At 27.5% G+C, this 20,247-nt stretch overlaps 1 protein-coding gene and 1 long non-coding RNA gene across 5 annotated transcripts in view; one reads left to right on the forward strand and one right to left on the reverse strand.

The window, feature by feature from the left end:
- Positions 1–20,247, forward strand: part of LOC145968516 (uncharacterized) — a 185,570-nt gene that overhangs the window by 161,472 nt on the left and 3,851 nt on the right. Inside the window, exon 3 of one of the 4 annotated variants that reach the window (XR_014437760.1) lies at positions 6,258–6,329. The exons of 2 other annotated variants lie outside the window; for them this stretch is intronic. This is a non-coding gene — a long non-coding RNA (uncharacterized LOC145968516). Of the gene's footprint in view, positions 1–404; positions 636–6,257; positions 6,330–20,247 lie in introns of those variants that run through there. One more of the 4 variants, XR_014437764.1, reaches the window with a different exon arrangement.
- The window catches only part of LOC145968515 (octopamine receptor beta-1R), a 56,991-nt gene that overhangs the window by 13,938 nt on the left and 22,806 nt on the right, over positions 1–20,247 (reverse strand). The window lies entirely within an intron of this gene.

The following is a 20,247-nucleotide window of genomic DNA, read 5'->3' on the forward strand; positions in this document are numbered from 1 at the left end:
TTATATTATAAAATATTATATATTAAATCATTATAATTATTATAAAGATGTAACGAGATAAATTAAGAGTTTTTATAAAATCAAATTAGGAATTTTTTTTATTCTTAGAAGCAAAATTTCTTCTTGAAACTTAATTTTTGTTCGTATTTTATAACAATTGAGATAACATATAACTTGAAACTTTAAGAAATGGGAATATTTTTTTACCCCACTTTAAAAAATTACATCATTCTTTTTTTGCAAATTTTCGTTTATCATAAAAGCCCGTTTAAAATTTTCAGACGGTAAATCGATGGTGGAATTCACATATGCATATTTATACATAATAAATGTGTCGGAAAGACATCGCGCGTTTTCCTCATAGATATGCAATAGATATATATATATATTATTTGTATACACAGGCGATGGGATGGAAAATCGGTCGGTCGATCGTGAAGGCGGAACGGACTGAGAATGAGGCTTATGATTGCGAAGCAAGGATCTAAAGCGAAGGATATGGCCGCAGAAAATAGCGAAAATCGCTCGTAAAAGACGTTCGATGGCGTAATTTGAAAATATAGGGTGTCCGATAAACGATAATATATAACCAGTAAAAAAATTTAAAGTGAGAAAAAATGTAATCAGATATAAAATCTATAGTAAAATTATAGTAAAATATATAACAATAAATATTTAATTTATATATGTATGTATATGAGAAAATATACAATAGGCAAATAACTGATATAAATATATATAAAGTGAATATAAAAATGAATATCTTTGATTGCATAATTTTTCGAAAAAAATAATATTATCTATTTATTTGTTTATTTAAAATATTTTAAGTAGAAAAAAAGACGTAATAAATGTTTTTTCATACGTCTTATATTTTGAATTCAGCAAATAACGCATGATGAATTCACAGAAATCGTATCTCACGAAAAAGTTCACATTTAAATTTGGTAAACTATAAGCTCACGCAGTAGAGAAGTTAGAGTGGAAAGCTTCCTCCAACCTTTACTTTGATCATACTCGACTTCACTTTACGAAACTTTTTGCAGATTAGATTATGAGTTCTCTTTGATGCGGGTATTTTTGTCTTTTTCGCGAAAACAAGTCTCTGATTGAAGCAAGATGCTTTCCGATATCAACATAGGAAGAAAACAATAAAATTTGACTTATATTTTGGAAAAGTTTTAAAACCAGGATGATATCATACTTGATATAACATTAGCTAGATTTCATCATTGAAACAATGATAAAAAAGTCGTTATATATCTTAGATTTTAATCTAATGGGTTATTTTAATAAATTTAGAAAGAAAGAATCTTCTTTGTTTTAGAAATGTTACAGATTTAAAATGTATAAAAATTAATGATTCTTATAATTTTTTATTTGTAGTTTTACTACATTGTATAGAATAGAAGACGTAATTTATTTTTAAAAACACTTTACTTTGTTATTTTTCTATTATTTTTTATTATTATATTGTTTTATTAGATCTTTATGTTTTAAATATTACATCAAATTGTAGATTGTTAAATTATAGATTTTTGTTCAAAATTTTATCAATTTACTTGTGGCTTCATCTTTTTCTAATATTTTTTATAAGTTCTTTAAATTATGTACTTAAACTATTTAATTAAATAACTATGAAAAATTCTGTACTATATTGCTTTTTATCATTTTGCGAATGTATCGCACTGGTATTTTAGCTAACTACTTCGGAGCAGTTTGCTACGTTTCGAGGCTTTCCGAAGGAAGAGCTTATCCCGACTTAAACAACTGCATCGCAAATTGTGCCTCGCCTCGTCTCCTTTCAAACATACATATCACAGTCCGTTCCACGTGCGCTATTTGCAATTCTTTTCAACAAATCTTTACGTCGCGCGCGTCCTAGTTTCCGTCACAAGCCTCCGGTACACATCTCGACGAAATTCCACATCCGCACATACAAACACACATTGCACAAGTTCATATTATTTCGAGGACTTATCTGAAGATAGCAAAGTAGGCCGCCTGGAAACTTTATGTGGCGTGTTTAAAAAAAATCGTTCTATAATATAATTGCACTATCTACAATCATGCGCATTCGAATGTAATAAGCTGATTTTTATTACATTCTCTTTTAATACTATTAAATGTATATATCATGGATAGCAAAAAAAAATTATTTTCACAGTGCGAAAAAAATTATTTTCTTTTGTGAGATAATTTTACTTCAAAAACCGAAGTATCGTTGTAAAATATTTTAATAACTGTAATACAATACGAATGAAAATAATGTATTCTGTTAGAAAAACTTTGTAATACTTTAATAATACTTTGTTTTTTTGTATAAAATTATTCTCTAAAATAAGACGTATATAAACATCTCTTTTTTTATTAAATATTTTTTTAATTTTTACGAAAATTATGATATATTAATATTTTTATAGTAAATGTATATATAATATATATAACTTTAGTATAAAATTGTAATAAATTTTAATCGAGATATTTACAACAAAAATTAAAAATTTTTTTACGATTCAAAAATAATATTTTAGAAAGACTAAATAAACGATTTAAATGTATATTAAAAAGAAATTATCTAATGCACTTAAACTTTAGTGCAAACTATTCGCAATACTACTAGTATTACAATTTATATGAAATGTGTGTTAAGTAGCCTAGTTATACTTCATAGTTAGTTTAGTGCAGTGATAATTATCACTTGTTAGAGTGCGCGATAACGAACGCTTCACGATGTCGAGCCGCAATCTTCGCCGTTGCCATTAGCAGTAATCTTGCGTAATTGAACTTCGATAATCCTACGATGTACAATCCTGTTTAAGATCATTCATTATTAAAGTCATATTGTTTACGACTAGCAAAATTGTGTTATTAGTCGATAATCGTAATTGGTATGATCCAAAAACCGAAGGAAGAAGTTATATATACCAAACTATCGGATGTGTAGTGAAAAATAAAATAAAACTTTCAGTTTTCTTTTGAGTTATTTATATGAATATATATTATGAATTTTTATTTATATATAAATATGTAATAACACACACACACACAATATGTTCACATTTCATCATCGTCAATTTTCTACAAAGTAATTTTTTCCCGATGATTTTTCTGCTCACGAACACGTATTTCAGGACTCGACTGAAGTAACAGTAATCATAGTCGTACGAATGTTTCTTCAATGGACGAAAAGCGGATACCACGTGAGCTTGGAAATTGCCGAGCAACATCGGAATTGCTAAAGCGATTTCACCGCCAATTCCAAAGCAAGGAAGAACGTGTGATATCGTAACATACATATTCCAAACGAAGGAAATAGCGACCGATTCGAATTGAAAATGGGATAAATTGAATAGAAAATAGGCCATTTGGGATGGTTTCACAACTGAAAGTCTGACCCGCCAAAGATTATCCTCCCGATTTCTTATGAATACACATGTACATTATTTGTATCGCGTTTTTATGTAAATAACGATTTTGAACGCTTTTCCTTAACGGGATGAATAAGTCATTCAAATATCAATACAGTTTTAATCCGATTTTTCTGCGAATTTTTATTCGTTATATTACGAAAAATTATAATTTTTTTTACTTGTTATTGAATTAATAATTAATATCTTTAGAAATTCCTCAAGTAGAACATTTTTAATTTTAACTAATTGCAATAGATTGTAAAGAGAGCAGAAAGAACATGATATTTAAAACATGGAAAATAAGATAATCATGATGAAGCATAGCTTTACGAAGTCAAGAATCTTTTAAGGAATTTAATAAATCATTAATTCTAGAATAATCTTTTATAATGAAAAAAGCGAAATATAAGAGATAAGAGAGGTTTATAAAAAATGAATTATCTCACGGATTTTTAATCTAATGCTATAGGAAAATTATTTAAATTTATTATGAAAAATAAATTACTTATACATTTTAAAATTAAGTTATATGTATATGTAAAAGGATTTTTACTCTTCTACAAAATAATAAAAAAGTGAGAACGTTTTATATTCCATGGAAACCAGATATTTAGTGTTAGCAGAATTTTAGCTTTTGAAAGAGCGCCGCTGGATTTTTTTTACGATGAAGATGGGGATATCCGAGGCTCAATTACTGAAGATTTAAGCTAAAACACTTTGCCTTCGAGAAGAGAACCTTGATAATCCTTTTGACGACGAACGTCAAAAGCCAATTTGCACACGCCTCCGATTGCTGATGAACTTCATTGGTTCGCAATTCAAAGACTGAAAGAAATGGGATTTGATTTAAGAAGCGCATGGCAGTTTTCTTTCGCAACGGGATTTTTCAGTTTTAACATATCAAAGAGAGCGAGAAGCACATCTGCATTTTCCTCTCGCTTGTTTTTATTTCGGAAAGAAGCTGCTCTATCGTGAAGGCAACGATTTACCGAGAAGATTGCGAGAGATAAAATTCGTTTGAAATTTAAAACCGCTGGAATTGATAATAAAAAAATGAATAAATTATCAGAATATTTTTTACGTACAATTAATTTTTTTCAAGAATTATTTTTTTAAAGTAGAAAGAAGATTGTTTTTTGAAATTCATAAATTAAAATATATTTTTTTTTATAATATTTATAATAATATAATAATTTATATTATTGGTTTAAAAGTAATGAGTATGTGTGTGTTTATGCACACAAAATTATTATACATTAAATATTTCAAAAGCTCTAAATTAAAAATTCCTTTCTATTGAAAAGAATCAAATTAGTTAATTAGTGTTTGTTAATAGACATGATAAAAATATATAATACTACGTAAAAATAAGCGTATGATTTGCGGAGAGCTGCTATAATAATCATCAGTTTTACTCAACGTCGATCAAACTCAATCACGTTAATCTCATGCATCGGACAAAATTGGTGAACTCTTGATGACACGCGTTATTATCGAGTGGAAGCTGACGTCACCGCATGTCTGACCGCAGCCGAGTATCTTCTACTTGTGACTAACTAGATATGACAGTCGATGTTTCGATCGATCTCTAAAACTTATATTTCTCATCTTTCTTCTCATAAACTTCGCAAAAATTTTAGACATATGTATACATAAGATGTATCTTTTTTCTTAATTGCTTATCTCTCAAGAAAAGTATCAAGAAACATAATTTTTAAATAATTATGTACAATAATGATCAAAGATAAGGACTTATGACGAAAAAATTAAGTGTTTTAAAATTTAATTTTATTATTTCGATGAATACGAAATTGATTTTCAATAAAGAATCTTTTTTTTTAAATAGTTTGTTGCAAGTTTTCTAATTAATGTTAATTATCTATATTTAAGTTTATAGGATTTGGTATAAAATATTACTTTAAAGCTTCTAAAATTTAAATTTTTAATTTTTAAACAAATGAAATAATTTATCGATGATAATTTTTATAAATCCAGAGATATTTAATAATAATAATAATAGTAATAATAGAAATAAGAGGAAAATAGCTCTGAAGAGATTCGTCTAGAACCTGCAGATGCAGTGCTTAATAATAGTTTCGAAATGCGCGTGTGATTATTGCATAACAATATTAATGCCTGTTTGAGACTATTAGCAGCAAAGGGTGCATGTATCGGTATGCCTAACTTAATCTTCAGTGGTCATCAGACTGTGCAAATAGTTATAGTCAAGCATGTGCTCCGTTATATGCTAGTCGCAACTGCTGCAATTGCAACTCGAAACATGGTGCTCTAAGAGGAAAGTTTCAAAGCGGACACGACGAGATTGTAACGAGAAATTGTTTTTAGCCAAGAATAAAGTTTTTATATCGAATATATATTCTAAAAAGGTAGAGAAAATTTGGGAGGAAATTTATCCTAATGACATTAACATTAAATATAGATAAGTAGATTTATCTTGAAATAAATTTCAAAATAAGTTTTGTGCTTTAAGGAGCACATATTTTTTTTAATTTATCGATAATAATAATTAATAAATATCTTTTCTTAAAGATATAATAAGTTAATTATTAATTTTATATTATATTTTTATTTTATTCCAATTTTTTATCTTAATCTTTCATTTCAACTATTGAACTTTTTATAATTTTTTTTAGAAATTATACAAAATATTATAATAAATTTTAGGTATAATTTGCGATTCTACGTTCTCATAATTCGCGACTTAAAATAATTGTTTTTTAAATATTGAAGAAGTGCAACGTAATCTAATTTTATCAGACGATTTCAAATCGCTGGACCAATCTTCTTCCGGAAAAATCTTACGCAAGCTGTCGTTCTTTGCAGGATCGTATCCTTTTAGGATAAGACGGGGAAAAGTGAAGAGTAATAAGAGTGACAAGAAAGACAGGCTTCGAAGTAAGTAATAATCCCTTAGATTAAGGCCAGGAGCTGCTAGATAACCCTGGAAAGTTCAATTTCCAACCGCTAAAAGAACCATCTCTTTCCTTCTCTTCTTTTCTCTCTCTCTCTCTCGCTAATTCGCAAAAGAGATGGAACTTGCGAGATGGAATTCGCTTGTAAAAGAACATTCTAGGGTAATTAAACATACAACCGCTGTCAATTTCTTCTCTCTCTCCCTCTTCCTCTCTCTCTCTCTCTCTCTCTCTCTCTCTCTCTTTTTTACAGATACTCTTTTATTATAATATAATGTATAAATTATATGACGTATAATAACAAAAGTAATTATGCGATATTTTACACTTATAATTAAGTTCACATTTGTGTCAATCACAATATTTGAGAATATTTAATAATTTAATACTTGTTTTCTTGAGAGTCAATCTCTGTCAATTTTATTTCCAATTTTGATATACATAAATTCAATTATATATGCTATATTTAGTATATTATTGTTGAGAGAATTCACATTTTATTTTTATAAATTAAATAAATTAAAGAAAATTAAATATTTAAATTTTATCTTATAATGTTCTCTCGTAAATACATAATGCGTTTGTTTTGTTTGAAACATAGTTAAAGTTCCGACATTTAACAAACCAACCAGAACTTTAAAATGAGGCCTTATTCTGTGTTTGCATGGTTCTTTCACATTGTCGACAATAACGAAAGCTTCTCTTTGTTTGTTTCATTCTAGTGGAAAAGACGAGAAATAAGAACGAATAGTTTCAAATTCTTTGTCTCAAAATATATAACAATATTCCTCTATTAAGCTATTACATCAACAAAGATTAATTAAAATATTATATTAATAACATAATAATAAATTTAATTAATAAAAATATTAAAATTTTTTTTTCTACATGAATCTTAGATAATGCATTCTTAATCGAATCATTTTTAATGCTATTTTCCAACTTTTTTTTATATAAAAAGTCGCAGCTATTATAATTTTTATTATTCTCAAAGAGTCGTGTTTATTCTTTCATGTCTAAAATGGCAAGGTGGTTATAACGAGTTAAATTACAAGTTAAACTCATGGCGATCGTGCAAATCGCGTTTGAGGAGATATAATCACCGGAACGAAGATCAACATCGCGTGTAACGGTTTATTTGCGATGTTATTTGGGCTCCATAAATCCACATTTTCATTCGAAACACTAAGGTATGATTCACAGTCGGAGGATAGATGATCGTGTGTCTGCACCTGAAATTCGGACCTGGTCCGAATAGGATGGTCTACGACGGTTAGATTAATGGCGATGTGTCAAGCGCGCAGAATTACATAACAAGTTCATCCCAAGGAGAAACGGGATGGAGATTACTATAACAATTTAAAACGCTTCGCTGTAATTCTCGCAGTAGCCTTAATCCGCGAGTTAACTTAATCCTTAATAAAGAAGGATTGTTGGACTAAAACTCGCCCACGTCGGAGAAACCGCGATCTAAAAATCGATCTAGAATGAAGAAAATAAATTTTTTTTTAATGCATTTTTTATTCATTTTTTTATTAAGTTTATTAAGTTATTTATTTCTCTTATGAAGCTTAATAATTTCTTTAATTTTCTGTGATATTAATTTTAAATAAATTATTAGTTTGCTTTTGTTTAAATATGATATATCTTTAATTACTTCAGTAAGTCGGTTATAAAAAAACTCATAATAATGGGTTGTAAAACTTAAACCAATTAGATCGCAGTCACTTTTCGCTGAATTTTCTACGGTATCTCGTTCCCGCCGGAGTTAGATTTCACATTGCCGTGGTATAAATTTCTGCGGAATTTAAAATGCAGGTCAGGCCAACCGAAGACGAAGAGTAGAGCGAAGAAATTCAATTACACCTTTTCGCATCGTTTTTCTTCCATTTTTTCTTTTTCTGTTCTTTCTTTTTCACAAACGGTTGAACGCAATCGTGATGTCTAAAATAAAGAAAGGTGAAGAAGGCTATCGTTTTCATAACTCGTGTTTCGTTTCTACGAAAAGAAGAACAATTTATCGATAGCAATTAAATCAGTTGAAAATTGCTTTTTCCTTTCCTGCCTTTTTTCCGTAGCGACGATAAAAAAATCTTTAACAACGGAAATTGATCGCACAAATCGGTCGACATTCATTTTGAAATATCGAGCGAATTTCGAAATCTCTCTCTTGAAAATTCCAGAATTATTAGTCTACATTCTTTTTCTTTCTCTCTCTCTATAATTTGTTAATAATATTCGTATTCCCTGACGCACAACTAAATTACAACAAAAACTTTGATAAGTTTTTTATAGAAATAATAAAAGTATGTGTTATATTCTCTAAACTTTGATGAAAGATAATTGAAAGAATGCTAGCAACTTATATTTAAATTTTTCCCTTATATTTGTATGGGCCGTTTAAAAATATTACTGACAATGAGTCGAGACTTTGCTGCCGCAATTTGCATAACTCTTGTCGAAGTTGCACGGGATCTATATTGTTCGCTACACACAGTTGTTGACTACACACAGTGGCCTGCAGCTTCAAGTTTCGGGACAGAGCTTGTCCCGAAATTGCATTGAAAATTTAGTGAGCTGCACTGTGTTTACACGTCCACCTTTACATTATGAATAGCATTGTTTGCGAGTAAATAGCTAATAATTTTTGAAAGATAATTTGTAAAGGAAAACTCGCCTTTCATCATTTTATTTATTTTGTCAAGAAATTAAATAAAATAATGTATGTGTATGTTAAAGAAAAATTAAATTAATTGTAAAATATTTAAAAAATAATCATGATACAATACAGAAAAAGATAAAACAAAAATAAAATAGAAATGAGATAGGTTTATCTGTACATTATCTATGTGCTTGATTTAATCAGTCAAATTATATTCTTTGTATCTTCATATGAAATCTTTGTAACGTGTTGGTAATTAACGGTAAAAAGAAATATAATATAACTACTGCGATATAAATATCGATTGTTAGATAAATAGATGGATAGATAGAAGATTCTGCGAAATCGGTAATCGCAAGTTATTACGAAATTTACCATACGAATTTTGAAGTTTTGTCCAAATAATATTATAATTATATGAACATATATATATAATTAGGGTGTACTTATCCGTGCTTGGTTTAATTAACCAACTTGGATGTATCGCACGAAGTTCTAATTGCACTTGTGGGCGTTACATATCGATTACTCAAGTACCATCTATCTCGATATATACCAAAGAATAAAAGTGTACAAGCGAACCGGAAATACTTCGTCTTGCTGGGAGCGCATTATCCGCGCTCTTGCCTGTTAATTAAAACTTAACAGGATGCTGCAGCACGTACATCGCGTCGTATTATGCAGCTCTACGTAATAGTGCACTTAACTCGAAATAGATTCCACGGTACTAGGCGCTTAAGTGCAAGATTAACGTCCCACATATCGAAATATGACGTTATTTTTTAGCTTATATTACTTCATCCATGTTGTTAAATTTCGTCAGTAATCAACAGTAAACAAAATATCGAAAGTTCTTTTTTTTTCCAGTGCTTGTAAATTCTCAAATTGTACCATTTCGTTTAATTAACATCCGTAATCTAGTCAGTTTTTTACAATTTATTTTATTACCCTTGTTTTTATACGTTCATATTTTTGCCAAATCTTTTTAATAAGTTAAAAATAATTTTAAAAATTGCAAAATTTAATAAAAAGTGTTATGAAATTTAATAATTAATAAAATATACTGTGAAATTGTGTTATATATTATTCTATCTGCGTTGCAAAAATCTCTTAAATATTGTATAAATAAAATAAAGTGAATAAAATTTAATTTAAATAAAGAACTAAAAATCTATTTGAATAATAATAACTTCTGACAGAACAGAAGATCTTGTTTTACTCCTGTCAAAAGCGTTTCCACGCGTACTTACGGCGATTTATTCGTTTTAAACTCAAGCATTCCTTGTACCCTTTTACAATGTTGTACAAGTTGATGAGTTGTTGCAAATTGAAAACAGAAAAATTATTAGAATTTGTGACGGACGAAAGATATTCTCTTTTACTTTAAGAAGGGTTGTATGTGGAATAAATTTTCATAAAATTTGCTTGTCATAAAAAGTTGATCTTAGATTAAAGATATGCGTGAAATTTTACATCCATCATGTTTGTGCCGATGTTGTTTTCTTATCGAAAATTTTTAATAAAAAAAAAATATTTGCGAAGCAAAAAATGTATTATCTTGGACAATGTAATGACATTTTTTACTTAATATTAATTTTAATATTTTCCTATTCTATTCTATTTCCATATTCTATTCACTATAAAATATCTTCTATTTTATTATTTTCTACTTTTTTTCTTACTTTAGTAAATTTATTATATAATTATACAAACTATATATTACTATGAAATTAAGATAGATTATTATTCAATTTTTTCATACTTAATCGAATTACATACAAGTTATGTATATTCCGTAAAAATTTTTATTTATAAATTAAATATTATGTTATAGCTAAATAACACTGCTCGATTTATATTAAAACAAATCAAATAACGTTTTGTTTGAATATTTTTTCGCTTTATCAAATTTTTATTCGAAAAAAAGATAAAAATAAAACTATCTACTCTTTGTTATTTGTTATTTGGAAGGATTTCCCTTGTCTATTGCAAATAATTTAGTTTTCTGGAAGTTTTGATCTCAAGACAGGAAATCTCTAATACGTGACCATCCGGCTGCTGAAACCAGATCAGACTTCTGAAGGCTTTAATATATTCTTTTATATTCTTTATTCCTGTCTTTCATGAATAATCGTTGCTATCAATAAGATAAAAAGACCGAAATGGGAAATTACTTTGAATTTCGATAATTAACCAAAAAAGGCATCGAGGAAATCGATTTGTAGTATCTATTTAAAAAAGATGCAAGAGAGTAAAAATTGTTGCCAATATCTGTTTCAATGATAAATCTTTTTAATGAGTTTCAAAGATAGTTATCGACAGAATATTATAGCAGAAATATAATTTATTAATATGAAAAACATACTAACAATAAGTATACAATATAAAAAAAATTAAATTAGTGAAAAACATTAAAAGCTTAGAAATTGGAGTCCTACAAAAAATATAATAATTATGAAGTGTTTTAAATAATCTCAACAGCACCTGAAACTTATTTATTTTTATGTTTTAATGAAAGATTCATAATATAGAAGCTTTATTTGAAATATCAGACAGCGTTATGTAAATTTTACATTGTTAACAAAGAACCTCGTGAATAAAAAGAAATAAAATATTAGATCAATAAGAGAGCAATAAATTAATTAAATATATAAATATATAAAATAAATATATAAAATAAAATTTTAAATATATATATATGCTAATTTTAATGATATATAAAAAAAGAAAAATATATGTGTATTAATATCTTTCTTTTTTATAGACAATCTGTTTAACCATTATCATACTTAATCAGATTAAATAAATTATAAATCTCTCTCTCATAGTACTAAATCTTTTTTCTTTACTTTTTTTTATTCTTTTTTCTTGCTGTCGTGTAAACTATATGACACAAGCGTGATCACGGAAGCGGAAGGAGAACGGTGTTTCGCGGTGTGACAAAATTACCAACTTTAAGCTGCTACGGCTGTCACGATCTTTCGTGGAAATCATTTTGCGATGGGAATTGCATGTTGCTGCTTGCGCAACATGCTGCTACTGTTACCAGCTTTATCAAGATGCAGGCACGTAGAAAATGGCATTTTAGCTATCGTCGATAATGCGATAACGCGCGCGCCTTAACGAAAATGGCTCCACCGTCGTGCGAGCTAAAGAATTTCCATAATATTTTGCACGTATGCATATAAAAATATAACGACAAATGCAAGCAAAAATATTATCATTACAGTTATATATTGATTTATTTATTTAAATTTACTTTGATATTTTGATATATCGATATTAATTTATTTATTAACTTATTTATTAAATGATTTCTTATTGTTTGAACTGATTAATTTATCATTTTTTTATGTCACGCATATGCTCTTATTACTACAATATTCTGATATTTAATCACGTGACGATCCATAATATAAAAAAAGTAAAATTAAAACATGTTAAATTTGATATAAATAATGTCTTCTATGCACGAAGAAAACTTTACACGAAGCCAATTTACAGCCTTGACCTAACAAAGTGCATTAATCTGTCGGAAGTCGCGAAAGTTCAGGAAGCTCCCGAAATAATGAAGTAAATGCTCGTTGAAATTCCGGCCGGATCGTCACTTTTGGTTCACAGTTTTGTGCTACTTTCTAGCTGGAAAATTTATTGAGGATCGAAAAAGAAAGAGAGGACCGTTGTTGAATAATGGATGCTAGCCATGTCTTATCACGTTCGTCATTATTTACCATCGGTTCGTTAAGGGAGAGACAGTAGAAGTGACTTTCCCTAACTTCCTAAACCTCTAGATCTAGATGCTAGATCCAATTCCAATTGCTCAATTGAGGAGGATAGAAGTACATTTTATGTAGTTGTATGTACCATAATATATAATATAATAATATATAATATATATAATTATTTAATGATATACAATTATATACAATTATAAACTAATATATTTTTAATTTAAACATATAGAGGTGTTATATATATTTTTAAATATATTTTTATTATTTTTATGTATATTTTATATACATTTGTTAGATATTTCTTTATATTTTTATAATTACTTTTTTATAAAATTCATTGTTGACATAAGAAATACTTATGGAATTAGAAAGTTATATTCATAAACTTAGAGCGTTCTTTCTTGATGGATGAGCACTTTGGTGAGCGTATTACGTATGTCGATTTTCAATATCAAGCTTGGGGGAGATAAAAATACAATAGATACAAAAATCGAAACACAATACAAAAGATTGCTGCACAAAAAGGAAGCACTCGTGCTCTCAACAGAGAGGATCTACGAAATATAATAGAAAAATCTACTTATCACAAATAAAGTGGAGAAAATCGATGCTGGTATTTCTACTTCTCAATTTCTTCCTCTTAGGAATGTTTTCTCGTGTTATAGAAGTTATTATACCATATATATATCATTAAATTTATATTTTACTTTTAATATTTGACATTTAATCTTTATTGTTAAATAATGACGCGTACAAATTGCTTAATATTTAATATTTAATCGTTAATTAATTTTTTATTATTAAATATTATTTAAAATTATTTTACGTTTCTCGAAAAATTCATTAAATGAAAGTTGAGGTTCTCGTTACAAATAATTTTCCTCGTATTTCATATATTTTTCTGAAACTTTACTGTATCTCCAAGATTTCGCTCTCTGCTTTCTTTTCATTTTTTATTTTCTTCCCTTTTGCCGGCTAAGTGATCCCGGCTTCTAAATTCTCTATAATATATTTTCAACAAAAATATCTCACTAGCACATTAATATAAAACATATGATATTCTATATTTAATTTATATTTAATATTATATTTAATTTAATTTATAATTTACATTTTTATTTGAAAGAATTTAATTTTAAAAATATATACAAATATAAGCAAGAAGAAAAAAAAGGTGATTTTGTTTTTTAACAAAATTTTTAGTAATAATTTTTAATTAAATTCTTAATTATTGAACTTTTTACATCGAAAATAAAAAATTTGAGTTTTTATTACCAAGAAATAATATTCTGGCTAACCAAAGAATTCATTTATTTCAGAAGAATGTATATAGAGTTATTCCATTACCAAGCTGTGAAACGCACTCTCGACAGTAAATATTATATAACAGAGAGATCCGTTGGAAAAGTAGCAACTTTATTTGCAAATATAATTTTACCGCGTATCACTGTTGTCGGAAATACGTGTTTTCGATTATATATATTGCCAGCGGCGATATACACTCCGGTAAAATTAGTTAACTCTCAGTTCTCTTATTTACTCGATTAATGAAACAGGATATGAATAACAGACTTCATCTTTCTTTCTTTATTTATCTTCTTCTATCTTACTTTATTTCTCCCTATCTCCCACTGCGAAAATTTCCATTGCAACATTTATTTACACCTCTCGTCTTTTTTTACCTTTTCATTTTACAATTAGCACTTTATTTTATAAACTTTGATATATAAATAACATAAAGGTGAAGTGTGAATCGTATATAAAAGAATCACATATTGATATAATAATAAGATAAATTAAAAATAAGAAGAAAATAAAAATATGATATAATCGACAAAAATTATTTAACATAAATTAACATCATAAAACACATTTTATCACTCTACAACATTATTATTTTATGACAATCTAATTTTAATAGAATTATAATATTAAATTTTTCTATTATATATTTCACTTATTATCATATTTTTATAATTGAATATAAATATATTTATAATTGAAGGCAAGAATATTTGGAGCAGTTTTTAAAGATTTTCAAAGAAAGAAAGGGAGTGAGAAAGACAAATTATAATTATAATTAATTAAAATCTATTATCTTTTCTTCTTAATAATTGCAATGCTGGTTATCAAACATCAAGAAAATCATTGGACTAACATTTCCAAAAGAATAAGAAATAAACATAATTAATTACTCAATTGTTATAATTAATAGTTATTAGTTGTTATAATAGTATACATTCCAGAAGTAGGTTAAATAAAACTACATAAATATTTCTATAAATTAATAATAAATTAATTATTTTTTAAATGCAAAAAATACACTAATTGAGGAGAAAGAATGATAAAAAAAATAATTAAATTAATAATTAATTTAAATAAATCATAGATAAATAATTTATAATATTCAATTAATAAGTTCAATAATTAATTAACACTTATATATATATATATATATATATATATATATATATATGTAAAATAAATTCATAATTCTTCTTTCTCTCATTCTTTTTTAATAAAAAATTTATTTATCCCTTCAAATTCAAATAATTCTTATTTGGAGGAATTTATTCATTGAATAAATCCGCCATTGCAGTTCCGTATCTTATTCGAAAGCAGTACCATTTGTACACACAGAAAATTACTAGGGCTTGTGTATCGTACGTATATACATATATAGTGTTGAGTGTTGAATACAACAGCGGATGTAAGCGCTGCAGTTCGATTGTGCATACATATATTGTATGTTTACGGCTGTTTCGCGCCGAATGCATCACGGCAACTGGAATGAGGATTTGGGAGGCTGCAACGACAAAGAGAAATATGGCACAACCGACATGTCGTTTTCATAATATCGTTTTATAATATTGTTCGTACAATAAGAAAATGTTATAAGGTTATAGCCATGGTGACATGGATTTGACGACTTCCAAATATATCACGTGGATATATTAAATCATTTCGAGATATCATAAACATTTATTTTATAAATTGATAGGGCCATTTAAAAGAAATTCAAAATAATAATAAAGCTAGATACATAAAATGCAGTTATTAATGGCATGAACAAAAATTGCCATACTTCACATTGCACGGAGCAATTTTAAGCTGCAGTTTACAATGTTTTGTAATCAGTGAAACAGTATTGGTTGTCAAAAATCGAAAATTTCTCATATGGTCATCATTTGTCCGATAATATAATTTGGCCTTTAGTAGCAGAATATTAATTTTTAATAAACAAAATAAAATACCAATGAATAAAATACTAATGAATACTAATAAAATGTGAATAATATAATCACGAATAATAAATTTTATTTTACCTTTACATTTATCATTATTTTTATTCTATTATACATTTTATTTTTTATTTTCTGAGAGATTCATAATGCTCTAATGTTATAGAGAATCCGCAATAATATTTTTATTTTTTATTCTATTATATTTTTTAAAATTTTTTTAGAACATGGGCGCAAGATTATCTGCAAAAATAAATTCTTTGAAATATGAATTTTATAAATATCCTATTTTTACTTTTTATCCCGAGAACATCACGGATTTGAAAGAATTAACTTGAATTTTTAGCAAAACCGCTTTTTCCGTTTTTTCTGATGTTCTGTTTCAGTGTTGCATATTAGTTGCGGCTTAGGCAGCTTTCACGTGACTCTTCTATTGCGAAACACGATCTGGCAATTTTGCAGCAGTGGTTTCTCGAGTGTCGCGCAATTGTCGAATTACTCCATTTGTAATCGAATCTAGATTTGTGAAGGAATCAAAAAAGAATTATTTCACTTTCCAATAAGTTGCTTAATTGATGATCAAATAATTAACAGTCTAATTAATTAGGCAATTATTAATATCTAATTATTAAGCTAATTAATGAGTAACAAGTAAAAATTTAAATTATTATTGAATGTTAAATAATAATATAAATTAAATTTTTTTATCTATTGAGAGGAGAAGATTGTTACAGGATGAAACTTGCATATTACTTAAAACTCTCACGTCATCTAATATATAATTTGATTATTTCATTATATATATATATATATATATATATATATATATATATATATATATACACAATAATGAAATTTGTATTATTTTAAAGAATCAAAAATTGTATACATGTCGATTGGATACGTGCCGTTCAATTGTGCAACGAGCTTTTGCGGCTAAGAGCAAAGCTTTCGATCCTTGGCAACCAACGCCGCTTCATTGACCACAAACACTGCAAACTGCAGCTTAAGGTTGCTTCGTTGCAATTTGGAGCATGGCTCTCTCGTTCGCGCCGTTAGTAACTATATATCTCGCCTACATATTTCGCTCTACTATTTACTTTGGATTTTTTTGGATGACCCTAGCTGATATATAAAATAAATGTACATTTGCTCCTATTATTCGATTAATTATATTTGATTGATATTATATTATTAACGAAAATATAATTTTCCTTTATTGCAAAATTTCTTATTGTAGCATAATATATTTTACATGATGATATGTTATGTTGAGAGAAAACAAAAATTGTACAAAAATCAATTTATACGTTATTCATATCAATTTATTACATAATAAGATTGTATAAAATTTTTTAATTTTTAATTAAATTTTATCGTATTTAAATTATTCTATGTTTTATGTATTTAGATACATTTTATATACGCATATATATTATATTCTTATATAATATATATAATATATGTCTTATATAATATATGTCTTATATAATATATGTCTTATATATATGTTTTTATACTTATTGTTATCTAAATCGTTTAATTTTGATGGAAATTACAAAATAGCTAAAATATTAAATATTATTTCTTAATATTTAATTTTTTGCAATCTATAATTATTAATGAATAAATAAAAATATTTCAGAAATGTCTTATTTTGAAAGTGATGCACATATGCAATATAGATATAATATTAATTATTATTACATAACACTAAAAGGGAAATATTTATCGACATCTTTCAATATTATGTTATCAATATATTTAATAATTTCTCTGTGAAAGATAAAATTATTAATTAATTTAATTACGAGAGATATATTATATATATCTATCGATCGCGAGAGATGACTAATATAAATACATCGAATCAAAATTTCCTTTGATATTATATGGTTCGCTTTTGAAATAAAATGTACATATAAGAGAAAATTTATAATAATTATTCGATAATAATACTTCATAATTACAAATTGTAGACAGTACGTAATGATAAGAAATTATCTGTAAGAGTATGATTATATATAACATACGTGAAAGAAACCTGGCAAATGCTCTAATAGGAAGCCTGTTAAATTTGGAGAGAAGGAATCGATGAAACGACCGCGAAAATCACAAGAGAGATGAATTGATTAATTAAAATATTTCATGCAAAAGGATTTAATATGCATGGATATTTAAATGAAATTGGCTACTTTTAAATAATTACGGCATACCAAATTTTACATAATCAATGCAAATAAAATCACGCGCGAATGGGAAATGCCGTTCGCTTAACTTTAATTTTCCGAATATTGTCGTCTGCTTTTTGTCATATTTTTTTTCATATGTTATTAAATGAAAATTGCATATTTAAATTTAATTTAAACTGTATGCTAAATTTAATTTTATGCGTAATTGCCACATAAATCACGCATTTTTTAATTAATTTTATAATTTTAATATATAAAACAGCAGTAATATACATATATTACATGCAGATATATTTAATAAGTAATATAGTAGCAATGAGTTTTAAATTCGATAATTCGAATTTTAATTATTCACGCAATAAATCGATAGCTTAATAATAATCTACTTGCATAATTCGATTAATCGTGTTATCCTTCGTGAATTCCTTCGCATATACCATTGTAGATTGTTTGCTATCTTTTGTTTGCAATAACAAGACAAATAGAGGATAATAAAAATAATGATGGAAGTAGATTTCTAAAATAATAATCTCACGGAAAATGGAATTAAAGGAAAACAGTAATAATTAGGATTGCTGACGAAATTGCGGCGAAGAGTTTCTCGTTCGCCACAAAGCAAATTGTCTACCGCGTCACGATCAAGCTGTGATATCGTGCGCTGTAATCACGGCGGCGACCATAGAGGCCTAATGGATCTTTTGATCATTGCCACTGGACACGTGACCCGCAAACCGCGCTACGTTGCGCTGCATGCAAAATTCAATTCAGCCCCAAGATCGATCGATTTACGCGAGTGGACACTGCAGTAATGACTGCACATGAATAGAAAGTGCTATGAAAAGAATAATATCCTGAAATTCTCGAAAAGCGAAAAAAATAATGCGCAACGAATATGCATTGATTTTTAAAACGTGTTACTTTCGTGGTATTTTAGAAAAGTAGTTATACAAGTTGGTTCTCGAAAAATCATACATATAAAATTTTAAATTGGATTAAATAGAAATCGTAAATTTTATTTATATTTTTCAATGTTATATTTAATTAAATTTCAAAGATAGATGCCAGTGGATCCTCAAAGAGATTCAAAAGACTTTCAATTTGCGTATGCATTTGGATTCAATATAAATAAATCCTCTTATCTCAACATCAAACCCTCAATGACGGTTCCCGACGGGACGAGCTCGTTAAAGCGAAATCTCGCTTGCTTTGAAAGCTCCTGACCATGATGTGAAAATCGGCTTCTACTTCATGGGCCTCTTATATCTCGCATTACCTACGCTTTACCTGTCGTCAGCATCTTGCTGGAAAATGACGTTACGTATCCCGACAGCCAAGGAAAAGTCTTCGATCTCCCCATTTCTCTTTTATCTCTTTTCTATGTGCCGAGCTTTCACCATAATATCGCTGCAAATGGTGACGAATGAACGTCACACGACAATCGCGACGACGTATATATGATGCGATAAGGAAGAAAAACGATGCCGTTCCCTTATCCCAGTGAGAAATCACGATCCTAAGTTACCCTTGTGAGAAATTTTGGCTTCCTGTAGTAATCAAGATAATTGTCGGTTTGCTCGATAAATCTCGATTGTTTTGTTTAAAATGCCATAAACACAATGCATTCAGGTGTTTCGTTCGTAATTTAAGTATAAGCTTAATCATTTCTAATTATGCTCTACAAAGACTAAGATAATCATCAGAGACACGAAAGATCCGGATATAAATCATCTCAATTATTACTCTAAGCGATAAAATCATATATGAATTTTTGTTCATAATTTAGTAACTCATTAGTCCTAAAATATCCGCTACAGTTGCGATGTTTGGAAATCAATATGTGCATGTGAATATGTGTAACATATGTAATATATAATGATTACAACAAATTTTTCGAAATTTGATATTGCTTTTAAATTTGATTTTTTTTTAGCTAAGTGTAAATTTTCTTTATATCTTTTATATTTATGTTTTTTATTTATTTTTAAATAGGTTCAATTGAATTAATTAAAAGAAATATTTTTAAAAAATGCTTTGTTTAAAACTAAGATATTAAAAAGTGCAGTTTATATAA

The sequence above is a fragment of the Camponotus vicinus genome, unplaced genomic scaffold (assembly GCF_025532165.1).
Source record: "Camponotus vicinus isolate PSW18456_S1 unplaced genomic scaffold, iyCamVici1.0 SCAF_3, whole genome shotgun sequence".
In the NCBI taxonomy this organism is placed as follows: domain Eukaryota; kingdom Metazoa; phylum Arthropoda; class Insecta; order Hymenoptera; family Formicidae; genus Camponotus; species Camponotus vicinus.